The sequence below is a fragment of the Rattus norvegicus genome, chromosome 9, assembly GCF_036323735.1.
Source record: "Rattus norvegicus strain BN/NHsdMcwi chromosome 9, GRCr8, whole genome shotgun sequence".
NCBI classification, from domain to species: Eukaryota; Metazoa; Chordata; class Mammalia; order Rodentia; family Muridae; genus Rattus; species Rattus norvegicus.
Window position 1 is genome coordinate 87,482,621 of NC_086027.1, and position 16,783 is coordinate 87,499,403.

Here is a 16,783-nt window from a genome sequence, read left to right on the forward strand (position 1 = left end):
CACAACAGATAAAAATAAATCATATCTGAGAGCACCCTACTGTGACTTGGATATGTGCCTCAAGCATTTGGATGTTAGAAATTAATTTCCAAATTCATATAGCAACAGTACGAGGAGCTGAGGCCTTTGAGAGGTAATTAGGACTGCTGCGATCTTGGGATGGAGGTCTGGCAATGACATGTATGCTTCATAAGAAGAGGAAGAGAGGTGGGCTGGTACACGCATGCCCTGTCTTCCCATGTGTGGTCCTCTGCCATTATGATGTAGCAAGAAGGATATCCCCAGATGTCAGCACCTTGGTATTGCATTTCTCGGTCCCTGGAACCTCGAGCTACATAAACCTCCACTCTTCCTAAATGACCCAATATATGACACCCAGTTATAGCAACAGGACTACGTGAACCTGCCGCTTCTACGGAAAAGGCGTTTGGATTTGCTAAGTCAGCTCTTCCTCCCAGGGCAAAGCTGGTGCTGCCCCTGTACTGCATGATGCTGTGAAATCAGCACAGGGCTGGGGGAGACTTCCCGGAGATTCCCATTCGTCTCTAGCTCAGCTCACCCTGCCCTCCGCAGAGCCCTCACTTGCTTACTCGCCTGTGGTCATTTACTTTCAGCCCCTCGAGCTTTGGGGGGGTGGTGCTCTGAGGATCTGGGAGGCGAAGAGACAGTGGATGTAACCAATGGCAGCTGCACGGTCTTCCATTTGGAGTTTCACAAAACCGCAGGACCATACAAACATGCTAAATCTCCTCTGCCTCCCTCCACACTTCCCAGCACCAGGCCTCGGAAGGTCCCAGCGTAAATAGATGTCACTTGCTCCGTGGTAAGCCCACCTCTGCTTCTCATGACAGGAAAGCAACGGCAGGTCAAAAAGGAGGGAAATGAATTGTGCTTTCTCCATGTGGGGCTGTAGCAGAATGGATCCACCCCTCAGGGTCACAGGTCCCATGATGTGGCCCTCTCTACACGGCGATCTCCATAAGCTCCATTTTCCGTTTCCAGCTCCCTCCTCATGCCGAGTCAGGGCTGGTAGCAATGTCACACTGTGTCATGTCTCCTGGCTTTCCTTCGACTTCCCTGAACCTTTCTTTCATTGTTCTTTTTGTTTTATAACTTTTAATTTCAGTTTACAATTTTTTAAGGTTGTTTTGTTTACTTTTTACTTATTTTTTTAAAGAATTTTTTATGTATATGAGTACACTATAGCTGTCTTCAGACACACCAGAAGAGGGCATCCGATCCCATTACAGATGCTTGTGAGCCACCATGTGGTTGCTGGAATTGAACTCAGGACCTCTGGAAGATCAGTCAGTGCTCTTAACCCCTGAACCATCTCTCCAGCCCCATTGTTTGTTTGTTTGTTTGTTTGTTTTAAAAAATACTGATTTTTATTATTTTTAAGTGAGTTCTAGGATTACAAACGACCATACTTAGCCATAGGTTAGTTTTTGAGCCAATGTATACACTAGATAGCCCAGGATTGCCTCCTAACTCACAAGTCGGAGGCAGTCTCCATAGAGCTGTGATGGCAGGTGTGTGCCAACATATCTAGTATCACTGAACTTCTAAAACAGTGGTTTCCTAAACTGCCTTCCAGTTACACAGTCCACTGTTGCTTTTGTATATGGAAGGAACCCAAATGTCATTGAGTAAACAAATAAATGAGTGATTGAATGAATTTGCAGGTGGGTTAAAGTTTAAAACCAGCCTGAGAAGATAGAGTTAAGGGGAGCCCACGCACACTGCACCGTTCCTGTCAACCTTCAGGGTACCTTGAGGTACAGCATAAGAGCAAGACTCTATCAATCAGAACAATTAACAAAGCCCATTGGGATACTTCTCACCAGAAATCCCAGCAGCACTCCAGAGGTGGAGGCAAGAGAACTGGGAGTTCAAGGTCAGCCTTTGCAAGTTTGAGGCTAGCCTGTGCTATATGAGACCTCGTTGATTCTGGGTCTGGAACCCTGGGAAATCAGGGTCCCCTCTTTGATTCTTAGTCTCATTAATAAAAGAATTTAAGAACAGATCAGAACAGAAGCTCCAGGGGTATTTTACTTTTGTTTTCATTTGTTTGTTTGTTGGTGGGTTGTTTTGTTTTATTAGTTTGTTTGTTTGTTTTTGTTTTGAAACAGGGTCTTTCTGTGTAGCCTCATCTGTCCTGAACTTGCTATGTAGACCAGGCTGGCCTCAGACTGAAAGAGATCCACCTGCCTTCTAGTTCAAAGCGCTAGGATCAAAGGTGAGTACTGACATTCCTGAACCACATTAAATATTAGAAGACAAACCCCAGGGTAGGCAAACTATAAGGGTCCGCAACTGCCCCAAGGAGAGCGAAAACAGAAGAAGGAAAGGAAGAAAAAAAAGAAAGAAAAGAAACCCATGCCATTTGAGTTCAGCCAGTGTGGAAGTTAGATACATGGTGGTTAAATAGCTATATGGCAGGAAGGGGAGCGTTAGAGAGAGTGTACAAATGTACAAGTACCAGAGAAACACACCCGGGCTCTGGCCAGCATCCAAGAAAGAAAGACAAAAGGAACAGTTAGGCTTTTTTTGCGTCGGAAACCAGAAAGACTGGCAGATCTGGTCAGACCTCAAGGTAGACTACAGGACTGCCACAGGGCAGAGGTGTGGTCCCATTCAAGGAAGAATTAATCATCCTATCACTTTAGCATAGCTTACTGTGGTCCTGCTTCTCTGAGGGACGATCTCTTGGCCAGGGGGTTGACCTCTTTAAGTGTACGAACTCTTAAGGGAGATACCCATGGCAGGTCTCCACTGGAGGGGAGGTTCTATTCTTTCCTGTAACACTGTCACAAAATGAGACAGAAAAAAGTAATAATGTATAACTGACCCACCAGAGGGGTTATAGGACTGATGGAGAAGGTGAACTGGACAGTGAGGTCTAGGACACTATCCAAACGGTCACAGCAAAGGCTGGAGGCGACTGACAAGTGAGGAAGCTTTTCAAACTAAGCTCCTCCAGCTCGTGACCTTGGGCATGTTTGCATATTTATTGTTGATTTAGTTATTTTCTCCACCAGCTGCACTGACCTAGTTTTCCGCAGCTTCTCCTGTTGCAAGCTTCTTTATTCTTCTCTGGCTAGCAACCTTCAAGGTCCCAGTCATGAATATTCACCTTGTCAAGATTCCAGCTAAGGGCCCTGAAACCGACCAGCAGTGTTCCTCAGAGAGTCTTGTAAGAAACTTTTGATTTTCTTTCTATTTTAATCTTGGTATGGCCAGCAAGAAAATGTTAGACCAAAATACACTTCCAGGCTTGAGGCTGTCCAAGGAACAGAACTTGTCTCTAAATAAGAACCAGAAAGGATGCTTATGTCATCAAACCAGTGACTGCTATTGCAGGAAATATGTCTAATGTGAAGAAGCGCTGATCTGTTATGGGGGTGGGGGGCGTTGCTATTTTAGCAGAGCCCATTTATTTACAGAATAAAATATCCTACCCTGGCAGTCTTGCACCTGTCTATCAACCCTGCAGAACCCCCATCATTCTGTTCTGATGTCCACTGCTGATCATGGAGATTTATTTTAATACTGTTATAGTCGCAATTCCTAATTCTCACGGACATGTGCCTGAGGTCAAGAGTACATTGGTCTTCTGGTGGATGTGCTGACCTTGTAAGAAAGGCCTCCTTGCAGGTCAAGCACTTGGCTAGAAGGTCAAGCTCTTGGGGTGCCACTGATGGTTCCTGCAACATATTTTCCTCCTTCAATTTCTTATCCATTCAATCTCTCTTACAATTACTGTTCACTCCTAAGGGAAAATGGGAGTTACATGTGTGGTCAGTACCAGCGAAGATGCAAATACTTCTTCAGCCTTCCCAGAAACCAGCCCACTGACCGTGGTATAATGCCAGATACAGACCACAGTTTAATGGACACTTAAGAAGACGCCTCATACATTTTCATGTAAACAATGTTTTAAGACAATAACCTGTGCTCTAGCCCCTGTAAGCTAGGCTCAGCCACCCATTCCCATCTGCCAATTAAGCAGATGAGAAATGGTGACAAGCAGAGAAAAGAGGTCCAAGGAACACTTTGGGAAGTTTGTCAGGTATGGACATGAGATTTAGGTTTAAAGAGAGGAAGAACAGAGCTACGGGATGAGAGGGTGTTTAGTGATGCAGTCCCGGCCAAAGCATAGTCTCGTGGTCAGCCTCCACATCTAGAGAAGCGCTAACCGTCGGACGGGCAGTCAGTCTTGTGATCACATGTTCCGGGAAAAAATGAGAGAAAAGATGGTGCTGTCAGAGAGCGAGAGAGCGCTGTAGAGAGCTGAGAGTTGCCTGCCTTCGTCACTTTTATCCTTGGAGGCGGTGAGACGAGTTAGACAGACAAGCATGCCATGGGTGATCCCAATGTCTGAGCAGAGTCTAGCAGGAGTCTAATCCAAATCAAAAGAGACAGACAGAAAGGGAAGGCGAAAAGCCCTTCCTGGTATGACAGTCCGGCAAGCAGAGCTCACATCTTAGCACGTAGGAAGAAAGTGCAGGAGGATCCGGCAATCCTCAGCTACTTAGCAAGTTCAAGGACAGCTAGGGTTACCTGTGACTCTTCCTCAACAAAACAAAATACAACAAATCTAAAACCTAAAAATAAAAAAATAAGTAAATAAATAAGAAGGCAGAGATACCTAGATTCATTAATGCATGGGGGAGGGGTTAAATTGTGCTTCTGGGCTAGGGAAATGGCTCAGTGGGTAAGAAAATTTGTTCTACAAACATGTGGAACTTAGTTCAAATCTCACCACCCATGTAAGAAAGTAAAAGTCAGGTATGTATGGCTGTGCATACCTTTAACTGTAGTATTGTAGGACAGAGATGGATGAATTGGGGATATCAATGGCCAGTTTGCCCAGGCAAAAACTTCTGGTTCAAAAGACTCTCTCCAGGAAGTAAGGTAGAAATCAATAGAGGATGACACTGAGGTCCTGCCCCGGTCTCTGCATCTATGGATGTGGATGAACATAACTGCATACTCATATGCATATACCACATTCTCTCTTTCTCTCCCTCCTTCCCTCCCTCCCTCCCTTCCTCCCTCTCCCATGGGGGATAAGAAACTCAGAAAGTGTAGTTATACCATAGGCTTGGAGAATATCTACTGGTGGGAGGCAAGATTCATTTGTCTTGCCCATGGTGGTTTCTAAGTGATTCTTGCAACAAAATGGAAAGCAAACACTGCTAATGGTCTGTCCTTGTCAGTTGACTGACTTCTGTCTTCCTTCAGCGTGGGTTTAGTTGAGAAAGGACTAGAGGTGATTATGTCTTTTGTTGAGTATGGACTTTGGGCAGATAAGAGAATGTTACAGAATACTTCTTCCGGGGCAGGAGAGAGAATAGAGATGGAGGAAGGTCAGAAAGACTTCCATCTGGAGCAATTTTAAAGTTCTTGTTTTTTTTTTTTTTTTTTTTTTTCCGGAGCTGGGGACCGAACCCAGGGCCTTGTGCTTGCTAGGCAAGCGCTCTACCACTGAGCTAAATCCCCAACCCCTAAGTTCTTGTTTTCTTTAGCTGAAATTGCTTGGTTAGAGGCTGGGGTGTAGCTCAGTGGTAGTGGATTTGTCCAGCATGCACAAGGCCCTGAGGTCAGCTCCCAAGTCCTACATAAAAATAAAAATAAAAATAAGGTTGATGGAAAATGTAGATTTCAGGGTGTAGTTCAGTGGCTGGGTGTGCTTAGCATGCACAAAACCTTGGGCTTAACCTCTAGCACCAAAATGAAAGAAGAGGCAGAGAAAAGGTAGAAGAAAAAGAAGGAGGAGGAGGAGGAAAAGAGGGGGAAAGGGTGAGGGTGTAACTCAGTGGCAGAGTATCTTATTAGCATAAAATACCCTTGGTTTAATCCCACAGGTGCCCAACAAACAACAACAAAAACAATAAAAACAAGCAAGCCCAGCACTAGGAGGTGGAGGCAGCAGGATGGTGAGTTTAGGTGAAGCTCTGAAAAGAAAAAAAAAAAAAAAAAAAAACAGAAGTGCTGGCTTTTGTCACCTCGACATTGTATAAACTGAGGGCCTGACTGATCCACAGTTAGGGTTAAGTGGAAGGTTTTTATTGTAGCTATGAGAACAGCCAGAGAGGGGGACGGTGGACGGAGGAGAGACAGAGACACAGAGAGAGACAGAGAGAGAGAGACAGAGAGAGAGGCAGGAGCAGAGCAGAGAGATAGAGAGGGGTGGGTGGGGAGGTGGGGGAAGCATATCAAAAATAGCCTGGCTATAAAGAGAATGAGTAATTAGGGGAGGGAAGCCCATAAGCTGGAGGGAGTTTAGAGTAAGGGAGGGCAGGGATGTTAGCATGAACTTTAAGATGTCTAACTTAAGATGTACTTACTTGGGATGCTGAGGGAGCCTGGAGGCCAGCACATGCTTTGATATGCTAATAGGTACCACAAACAGCCACTTGTGATAGCCTTCTGCCAGTGATAAGGGAAATCTTCCAGAAGAGGGAAATAGGCTTCACAAGCCCCTGAGGAATACTGGCTTTTAACTAACCACCCAGAAAACCTCCCTTGGACTACCTTTTCGGCCTGGGGAATTGCAGTTTCCTTTGACCCTGACAGGCACAAACCGGGGTGATCAGGAAAAGGGGAACCTCAACTGAGAAAACGTTTCCATCAGATTGACAGGAGGCAAGTCCGCAGACGGTTTTAAAATTAACGGTTGATGTAGAAGAGACCACACCACTGTTGTCATGCCACCCTGAGCACGAGGCCCTGGGTTCTGTAAGAAAACAAGCCGAGCAAACCATGGGGAATAAGTCAGTAAGCAGCTTTCTGCCGTGGTCTCTGCTTCGGTTCCTACCTCGAGGTTCCTGTCTTGCTTGAGTTCCTGCCCTGTCTCCCCTCCCTGACAGATGAGAGAGTAGAACAGGGAAGCCAATAAACCTTCCTCCCCAAGTTGTTTTTTGTCAGTGTCTTTTCATAGCAGTAGACAGCCAAGTAGAACAACGGACATCGTTGTGATAGAATTTCGGCTCACATCTGGACAAACCACGCCAGGTCAATATGGTCCCACGTAGAGGTTTATTGAGGATGATGGAGATAAGGGACAGGGGTGGGGGTGAGGGAGAAGAGGGAAAAAAGAAAAGGAAGGGGGCAGAAAGGGTCTGCCTTTTATTTAGACTGTGACATCATTGCTCCCAGGTGAAGGTGGGGGCTGAACCAAATGTATGCTGGGAATGTATGGCCATTGCCATGGCAACAGATGCACAGGTCCCTGTCGCCTTCAGGTGACATCACTGCTGGGGGTGAAAGCGGTTCCTGATACCAACGGACATGTCAGTGTGCACCTAGTTTGGTTGGTAAAGTGTCAAAAGGAATTCTGAAGCCGGAAAAGAGAAGTGATTAGGGGGTGGAGGTGGGGGTGCCCGTGTGCCGGCGTCAATGTGCCATGGTGCACGTGTGGAGGTCAAGATAGCTTCGAGGAGTTGTTTACTGAGCCAGGATCCCTGTTGCTTTTTGTCAGTGCTTCACAGTGAACTTCAGGCTACCTGCCACCCCTCCCCCCCAGGCTTCTGGCGGATTCTTCCCTCTCTGCCTCCCAACCTGCCATGAAAGAGCTGTGATTGCTGCCGTCCACCAAATCTGGCTTTTTAACCCAGACTCTCTGGGTTGAATTCTGGTTGTTGGGCTTGCTCAGCAAATGCTAGTACCCACTGAGCCCTCTCCCTGTAACCCCATGTTTTGTGACTCAGTCTCATGTAACCCAATGTGACCTCAAATTTGGCATAATTAAGAATGATACATCGAATCTGAACTTCTGATCCTCCTGCCTCCGCCTCTGGGGTACGGGAATTACAAACAAGTCATACTGTGCTTCCGCCTATGCACTGCTGGGAACTGTCCCAGGACTTCTTCCCTGTCAGGTAAGCACATCACCTACTTCCTCAGACACCCGGGAAGTAAACTGGAGTTACTGAAATGGGACAGAAATAATATATGATCGACCCTTGACAGAAGTCAAAAGGGGGACCCTCCAGGTGGCCTGAGAGCCTTACATTGGGGCATTACACTCAGCTGGAATAGGGTATTTAGTGGCTGACATGAATTAGAGCCACAGCGTAGGCACTGGCAGGAGGCAGAGGGTTCAGGTTACGCGGAGCAGGACCAGTCTTGGGTCCATTCTCAGCAACTGCTACTCTTGACCTTCTTCTTTGGGGTAAATATTACATTTTGCTTTTTTGAGGCTATCTTTTGTTAATCCCAATTAGTCTCAAGCTCACTCAAGGCAATCCTCCTGCTTCAGCTTCCCGAGAGCTGAGCTACCATTTTAGCTGTTCTCTTGAGTTTTAATCAATGGCTCTTCTACTGTGCCTTTAAGAAGGGCTTCAGAGGCCTGCCATCTTAGACCAGGCCGCGCAGCAGTAAGAAGAAAGCTGCAACTTTTAAACAAAACCGATCTTCCCGTCTACCGAACACAGTTCTTGAAGGCAAACCTACCACTACAGTCCTTAAAGATAACAGAACTTAGGGGCTAGGGAGATGGGTCAGCAGTTAAGAGCACTTGTTCTTGAAGAGGATGGAGTTTGATTTCCACATCTACATGGCAGCTCCAGGGGATCCGATACCCCTGTCTGACCTCCACAGGCACAAACATGCACAGACATACATGTGGGTGAGGCACCAACCCACATAAATAAATAAATCTAAAAATATTTTTTAAAAGATTAAATTTATATTTCCTTTTTATAAAAATAGTTATTTATGTTTTATATATAAGTACACTGTAGCTGTCTTCAGACACACTAGAAGAGGGCATCAGATCCTATTACAGATGGTTGTGAGCCATGAGGTTGCTGGCAACTGAACTCAGGACCTCTGGAAGAGCAGTCAGTGCTCTTAACCGCTGAGCCATCTCCCCAGCACCAAGTTTGTATTTCTAAATGCGGGGAGCAGATGGAATCCTGAGTGAATGTGTATTATTGGCATGGGTACAGCCATGTTGAAGATCCCAGTGTCTCAGACCCATGGGAAGCACAGCCTTCCCTAGGTCGTGCTCAGAATGGCAAAACCTTACTGCAGTCCAAGTACTGTTGCCAAGACGCTTTTAACCTTTAGCTAAAAGCAGTGCGCTCAGAATGTATCAACTGAGGCTCTCCCGTCCTCACAGATGCCAGCAACCGGTGACTGCTCCCTCTAGAGACTTTCCACAGAGATTAGCTAACCCTTGGTGATATGAAATAAATACTCTGAGGTTCTGAGCTGCTCTCTGTACACCTTCATCACAGAACCCAGCCTCCCTACTTCCGTGTGCTGTTTCACCCATCACCTCACTTGGCTCAGTCTCTCAGCCGTACACGTCACTTAGAGAAATTCAGGTGGTGCTCAAGAACATATGGGCCACGAGAAATGATGACGTATCTATTAGTATTCATGAAATTATTGCCCAAGAAACTGAGCACACAGCAATAGTTTGCTCCAAGAGCTTCCTCCAAGCTCTATCCAAGAAAAGTTTGTTCCTCATCAGGAAATGACTCGCTTACCCGAGGAAAGAGCTGACCTGTCAGAAAACAGCTTAATCTGGGTAACCTTTGTCCCACTGTGCCCAGCGTTTCTCCTCAGTTATGTCATGAACAGGGCCCAGTGTTACTGACTCACTCTTTGAAAAGTCAGCCTATGGAGGCTAGCGAGATGGCCTCAGGAGTTAACAGCACTGGCTGCTCTTGCAGACGACCAGAGTTCAGTTCCCAACATCCACAATGACAACCATAAACTTCCTGTAACTCGAGCTCCAGTGGACCCAATGACCCCTTCTGGGCTCCTTAGCTTTGCACTCACATATCGACTCCTATACATACATATATAAAATAATTTAAACCTCTGAATTTATGTTAAAGAATGACAATCTGCCTGTGGCCACGAGTGTAACCCGGAGGTTCACAGCCACTCTAAGACTGGGACCCTTTAACACAGTTTCTCGTGTTGTGGTGGCCCCCAACCGTAAACTTATTTCTGCTGCTACTTCATAATTGTAATTTTACTACGGTTAGGAATCATATCGTAAATGTCTGTATTTTCTGATGGTCTTGGGTGACCCCTGTGAAAGGGTTGTTCTCCTCCCCATTTCAAAGGGTTGAGAAACACTAGTCTAACCGAATCTCGGTGACCTTCGTTGAAATCTCCCTTCTAATTCATTATCGGTTATTCCCCAAGGGTCTGTTGTTCCTTCATTCCTTTCTCTCTTTCTTCTTTTCCTTTCCCCCTGCAGGAAAAGGAACCTTTATGCATATTAGGCAAGAGCTTTGCCACTGACTTGTATCCCCAGCCCAAGGTGTTTATTATTCTTTGCTACAACAAATCTAACAAAATTAGCTTTGGGGGAGTCAAGAGTCAATAGCAAGAAGGACAATAGCTAATATTTATTGAGTGTGGTGTAGCTGCTCATTCTGTGTCAACTCTTCTGGGCTGTGATTCATTTCGTAGGAAACACTGGCCAGAAGCCAGTGTTAAGCTGTGCTGAGATTTAGAATTGAGAGAGCCCTCTCTGCTGTGTATTCTGGTGTCTAGGAGCCACAGCGGCGCATAAAGGGATGGGACACATAAAGCCTGCATATGGTTTTGTTTGTTTCATTTCTGTTTTCTCAGACAGGATCTTACCCTATAGCTTAGGCTAACTTGGAACTCACTCTGTAGCCCAGGGAGTGGTGAATACCTCAGTATGCCAGATATGATGCATGTCTCAGAACTCAAGGGCAGGGATTGCAGACATGAGCTACCACGACTGGCTTCTTAAGTGTTAAAGGACTAAACATAGCAGCTGGATGATGGAAGGGCTCTAATCCCAGCACTTGGGAGGCAGAGGCAGGCAGACCTCTGAGTTTAAGGCCAGCCTGGTCTACACAGTTAATTCCAGGTCAGCCAGGGATCCATGGAGAAACCCTGTCTTAATAAACAAACAAACAAATAAATATTAAAAAAAATTAAAAGAGAGCGAAACAGCTAGCATAACAAGATTTTACGGCCTTCTTACTGCTGCTGCTACTACTGTGTGCATCCAGCATTCTCAAATGCAGTGTTCGCTGGTAAAAAGTGGATATGGAAAAACCCTTCCTTGCCATTTCCCTCTTCTGTCCTAGCCTCACTCCAACCTGATGTTGGCTTTTGTGGCCATTATTCTTGTTCTCTGTCATCTTAGAATGGCCACATAATCTTTGTTCAAACCCAATGATGTGAGCCAAGCTGTGTCTCTCAGGAAATCTTAGCACACAGTATCTCAGGATGAGACTACTTGGAAACAGGATTTCTACAGAGGTGGCCTTTTAAAAAGGAAGTCACTGGAGTTGAGTCTCAATCTAAGGATGACAGACATATTTATAAAAGGAAGAGATTTAGATACAGGGACAGAGTCACAAAGAAAGAGTGCTGCTGTGTAGAGACATACAGAAAAGCCAGCCATGTGGCTGGAGCCATGCGTTTTAAAGGAACATCAAGTCCATATAAAAGACAGAAGGCAAGAACTAACTCCAAACTTGTTCATGCACACACACACACACACACACACACATACACACACACACCACACCACACACCACACACACACACCACACACCACACACACAGACACACACACACCACACACACACCACACACCACACACACACACACACACTACACCACACACACACACACGCACACACACACACCACACCACACACACACACACACCACACACCACACACACACACGCACACGCACACACACACACCACACCACACACACACACACACACACCACACACCACACACACACACACGCACACGCACACACACACACACCACACACACACACACCACACACCACACACACACACACACACTCATACACACCACACACACACACCACACACACACACACACCACACATCACACACACACACACACACCACACCACACACACACACACACGCACACACACCACACACACACACACCACACACCACACACACACACACACACACCACACACACACACACCACACACACACACACCACACCACACACACATACCACACACACACACACACACACACATGCACACACACACCCACACTACACGATAATAACAATAAATAGAATTAGGAAATTAAGAGAGACTAGGATTAAAACTAAGCCAAAATAAATCAGTTGTAACAAAAGGCAGGAGTGTTTTGTAATTCTTCACTTTTGTGTCATTCACTTCTAGAGGTTTCACGAAATACTTTAAATATTTAGCAACACACAGCTATTTGAACCTTTACCTAGTGATTTTCTTTGACCACTGACTAAAGGGTTTAAACCATTACTGCTGTTGCTGAGCTCAATAGCTCAAGCCTGTAATCATCACGAGGGACGTAAAAAGGCAGGAGGATTGATGCAAGGTTGAAAGTTTGAGGCCAGACTGGTCTTCATAGCAACTCCAGGCCAGACAGGGCTGGAGAGACCTTGTCTCAATAAACAAAAGAGATCAGAACAAACAAGACAAAAGATTGCCCGTGGCACACCATCACTGGTGTACTTTGTGAGTCATGGGGACATCTTTAAAGATCACTTCAATTATACATAATCTCTGCTTTTTTGCTAACCCCAGTTTAATGTGCAATTTCGTAACTATTTGTGGGCTCCAGCTCTAAATTTTAGTCTGAGTTTACTGTTAGAAGGGCAGCAGGGTCACAAAAAGCATTAATTCGAAGAACACAGAGTCTCTCTCTCTCTCTCTCTCTCTCTCTCTCTCTCTCTCTCTCTCTCTCTCTTCCCCTCCCTCCTTCTTTCCCTCCTCCTCTCCCATCTCTCCCCCTATCTCTCCTTAAAGAACACACAGTAAACAGGGACTTGCTAGCTAGCCCAGGCTGTCCTGGAGCTCACTATAAAGTTCAAACTAACCTCAAATTCAAAATCCCCTTGTTTCGGTGTCTGCTGAGACAGTAGATTGGCAGCAGGGATGAGACGGGCCTTCCCACCCGCCCCACCACACACACACACACACACACACACACACACACACACACACACACACACACCTATATGGCCCTTAGCTTCCCAAGCACTGAGATTAGAGATGTGATCGCCATATACATACAGCTCACTTTTCCTCGTCTGAATTTTTACAAATGGGTCGAAAGAGAGTCCCACGGTGTCCTAGGACCCGGGTGGAGTGAGAGTGAGAGTTCAATGGTTACAAGGCAGATTTATCCACTGCTGATGTACTTAATGACAAACCAGCCACCTTCACTTTATAAAGACTCTCTTATTAAAAGTATTTGCTGACTCTGGGCGTGGTGGTAAAACCAGTACTGTGGAAGCAGAAGCTGGGGGATTATGAGGTCAGGGTTCGCCTGGGCTACAAAAAAGAAAAAAGAAAAAAAGAAAAAAAGAAAAAAAAGTTCTTGGTCAACCAGAGCAATATAAGGACACTCTGTCTCATAAAGTCAAACCAATCAGCAATATCAGTGATGAAACATGACAATTTATACAGAGTTATAAAGAACATAGATTAGTCACATTTGCAGATACTGTCAACTTTGAAGGAATAACTCACTCTTTGGAAAATAGAAATAAAACTCCAAAAATAGGGCCAGTAAGATGAATCAACAGGTGACTCAGCTCGCTACCATGCCTGCTGACTCAAGTCCAACCCCCCAGAACCTATTTCCATCCAAATGCTGTGCCAAATGTTCCCCTCCACAAAGAAATACTAAAAACTTGGAGATAAGTAAATAATCAGAAAAGTATTCGGTAAACTAGACATATAAGTCAAGCCTAGCAATATAGAATATACTGCTAAAAGTCGATGGCCCATATACAGAATTCCATCTGTTGGAGGTAGAGGCAGGAGAATCGGGACGTTAGCTCATCTCTGGCTACATATGGATTTTAAGGCCACCCAGAGATACGTAAAACTCTGTCTCAAAGATGAAATGTGTCGTGCTGGCACAGGCTTTAATCCCAGGACCCGGGAGGCAGAGGTAGGCAGGCCATGATGAGTTTAGCCTGGTCTACATATTGGGTTCTAGGCCAGCCAAGGCTACATAGTGAAATCTTCTGAAAAGCCAGGCATGGTGGCACATGCCTTTAAATCTCAGGAGACAGAATCTCGGGAACTTGAGAGACAGAGACAAGTGGATCTCTGGGAATTTCAGGCCAGCCAGGCTAGCCAGAGCACTGTAGAGATCCTGCCTCAAAATACATAATACACACACACATACATACATACACACATACACACATGCATACATGTTATATAGGTGTGTGTGTGTGTGTGTGTGTGTGAGTGTAGTCGATAAATTTCTGCAACGAAGTACCTAGATCAAGTACATAAGTAGAGAATGATAAAGACATAGACAAGAGTTCCTGCCTCTAGAAGCAAGATCTCCTGTATAAGATGCATGAAAGGCAATGCCAAACTCATCTAACAAGTCAGCATCCTCTTGAAACGTTGATCAGCATCTGGTTTATCCAATTTTGCATCATACCTGTTGACCAGAGGTGTTACCTGGAACCCTGAAGCCTAGTTGGTACGTCATTCACCAAACATCCAGGAATAAATCAAAAGGAAAGAACACAACAAGGACCCAACTGGGGGTCCTTCTTATGTTTAAGAGTCATAGGAGCTGTGGTGGACGTCTTCAAATATTTGTACATCTCTTAGCAAGAAGTAAACAAATTCATGTGCAAAGCTGCCACGTGGCACAACCAGTAGCAACAGGGACCAGTCCGAAGGGGGGCTGAATCTGGGTCCAAACAAAAACATCTTTCTAGAGCTGCCAGGCATGGGACAAGCTGTTCCTCTGCCCTGAAGAGTTTTAGGCTAGCATGAATGCCCCTGACTGAAGAAATCTGGCTGTCCCTCGCAATGGCCTACTTACTATTCATTCTCTCTTTTCTGTCTTTCCACACCTCCGTTCTACTCAGTGGTGAACAGATGAGCCTGTGAGAACCTCAGATTCTGGGGAAATTCTCTGCCAGGCCAGTTGGGTGAGTATTGCTTTTCCATAGCGGGGACTGAAGTAATAGGAAGCTACTGTCCCCTTTATTTTGTCTAAAATGAAGAAGTGACGCTAAGAGTGGAAGAAGATATCTTCACAGCAGGAGGAAAACGCAAAGAGAGCCCATGTTGACATCACCAAGTGGTGGCTTCACCCAACCAAGAGCCTCTTCCCCTTACACTCCTTCCTGTGGAAGAAAACCAGTGCCCTATTTGCTTGTGTCACTACACTAAGATATTCTGATATTTCTAAACAAATACATCTATCACTAACGTAAGGAATCAGAATAAAAAGTAGAGCCTCGACTCCTGAGATATTTTAACTCATTACCCAGGTTAATGCATTAAAATTCCCTACACAGAATCACTGAGTATCCTTTGAAGCACCTGCTTTGTAGATAGATGGAAATGAACTAAGAATATTAATCCCTTCCTTGCCGATGCACATTAATTACCAAAGCCTCTTGCCTTTTGCTGACAGTTCAAGAGGAAACAAGAAAACCACGATGATGTCAGTGTGAGGAGAGCTGACTGCAATTGGGGGTGAGGTTTCTTCTCTGTTTGTTTTTCAGTACTGTACATGGAACCTTGAGTTAGTCATTTACCCGTGAACTACAAGCTCCAGTCCAAGAGTGTGTTTCACAACACACTTATTATAATTACATAGCCTGCAACCACTGTTTCCCATCTATATCTGTTTCATAAGAAGAAACTGTAAAGACAGTGCTGGGGGTGCATTTAAGGCAACATTCCTCCTTCCTCCACGACCACCTCCAGGGAGGGAGCAATACAGGAAGACTACTGAGGAACTTGTTCTGGGAAAACAGAGTGAGTTCTCAAGCCAGAAGGAACTCTCACTGCTCTGAGACTCAGCCCCAGACATTTGGATGGAGGACCCCTCACTCGTCAATACCTCCCTTCCGTACAGCTCTGTCAGCACACGATGCTGCAGTGACAAGCCAGAAACACTCAGACTGAGCATTGGTTTGCAGTGAGCAGGCAAAGCCCCAGGAGCAAGGGTCTCCAGAGCCATCTGTGTGTTATAGTAATTTCCAACCCCAATAAGCTCGTATAAAAAGCACACAATCCAGTTCTTATCATTATAAGCCCAGATTGGGCAGATCTAGTGTTATCCTAACCTATAAGACCCCTTGTTACCTGCAGTTTCTCCTGGCCATGTGGTTCTGGTCCTTCATGACTTCTTCCTCCTCTTCTTCCGTCCTCTCTCCTTCTCCTCCCTCACTCTCCCAGACCTCTCATCCCCCCTTTCCCTTCCACTGCCCAATCACCGGCTCTGGCCTCTACTGACCAGTTAGAAAGGGGAGAAGGTTCATTTGAGATCATCTGAATATGTGATGACTGCAACCCCTCTGGAGGGCAACTCCTCTCAAGGAGACAGAATTAACATCAGAATACAAACAGCATCGGGCAACCCACAACATCGATATAAGACTGTAGCAAAGCTACCATCAGAAGAGGAGAAGGCTAAGAGACTCAGTGCTGACATCAGAGAGCTGCCGGGCCGGTTGAGGAGCTATGTCCAGTAGAGAGCAAGATGTCCAAGCGCAATGCTACTGTGGTGGTTCATCTTGATTGTCAACTTGGCAGGATTTAGAATTACCATAGAAACAAATCTTGGGCCATGTCCATGAGAGACTACCTCCATCAGGTTAATTGAGGTGGGAAGACCCATTCTAAATGTAGGCAGTACCATTCCGTGGGCTGGGTCCTGTACCAAATAAAAAGGAGGGAGACAGCTGAGCACAGGCATTCGTACCTTTTCCTGCCACGAAGAACCACATCCC

The 16,783-nt window shown here is 45.6% G+C and overlaps 1 long non-coding RNA gene across 1 annotated transcript in view; it reads right to left on the bottom strand.

Annotated features, from left to right (window-relative positions):
• LOC134480390 (uncharacterized) overlaps positions 1–16,229 on the bottom strand; it is a 62,968-nt gene extending 46,739 nt beyond the window's left edge. The window contains exon 1 of the long non-coding RNA XR_010054816.1: positions 16,137–16,229. This is a non-coding gene — a long non-coding RNA (uncharacterized LOC134480390). The remainder of the gene's footprint in view (positions 1–16,136) is intronic.
• Positions 16,230–16,783: the final 554 nt, after the last annotated feature.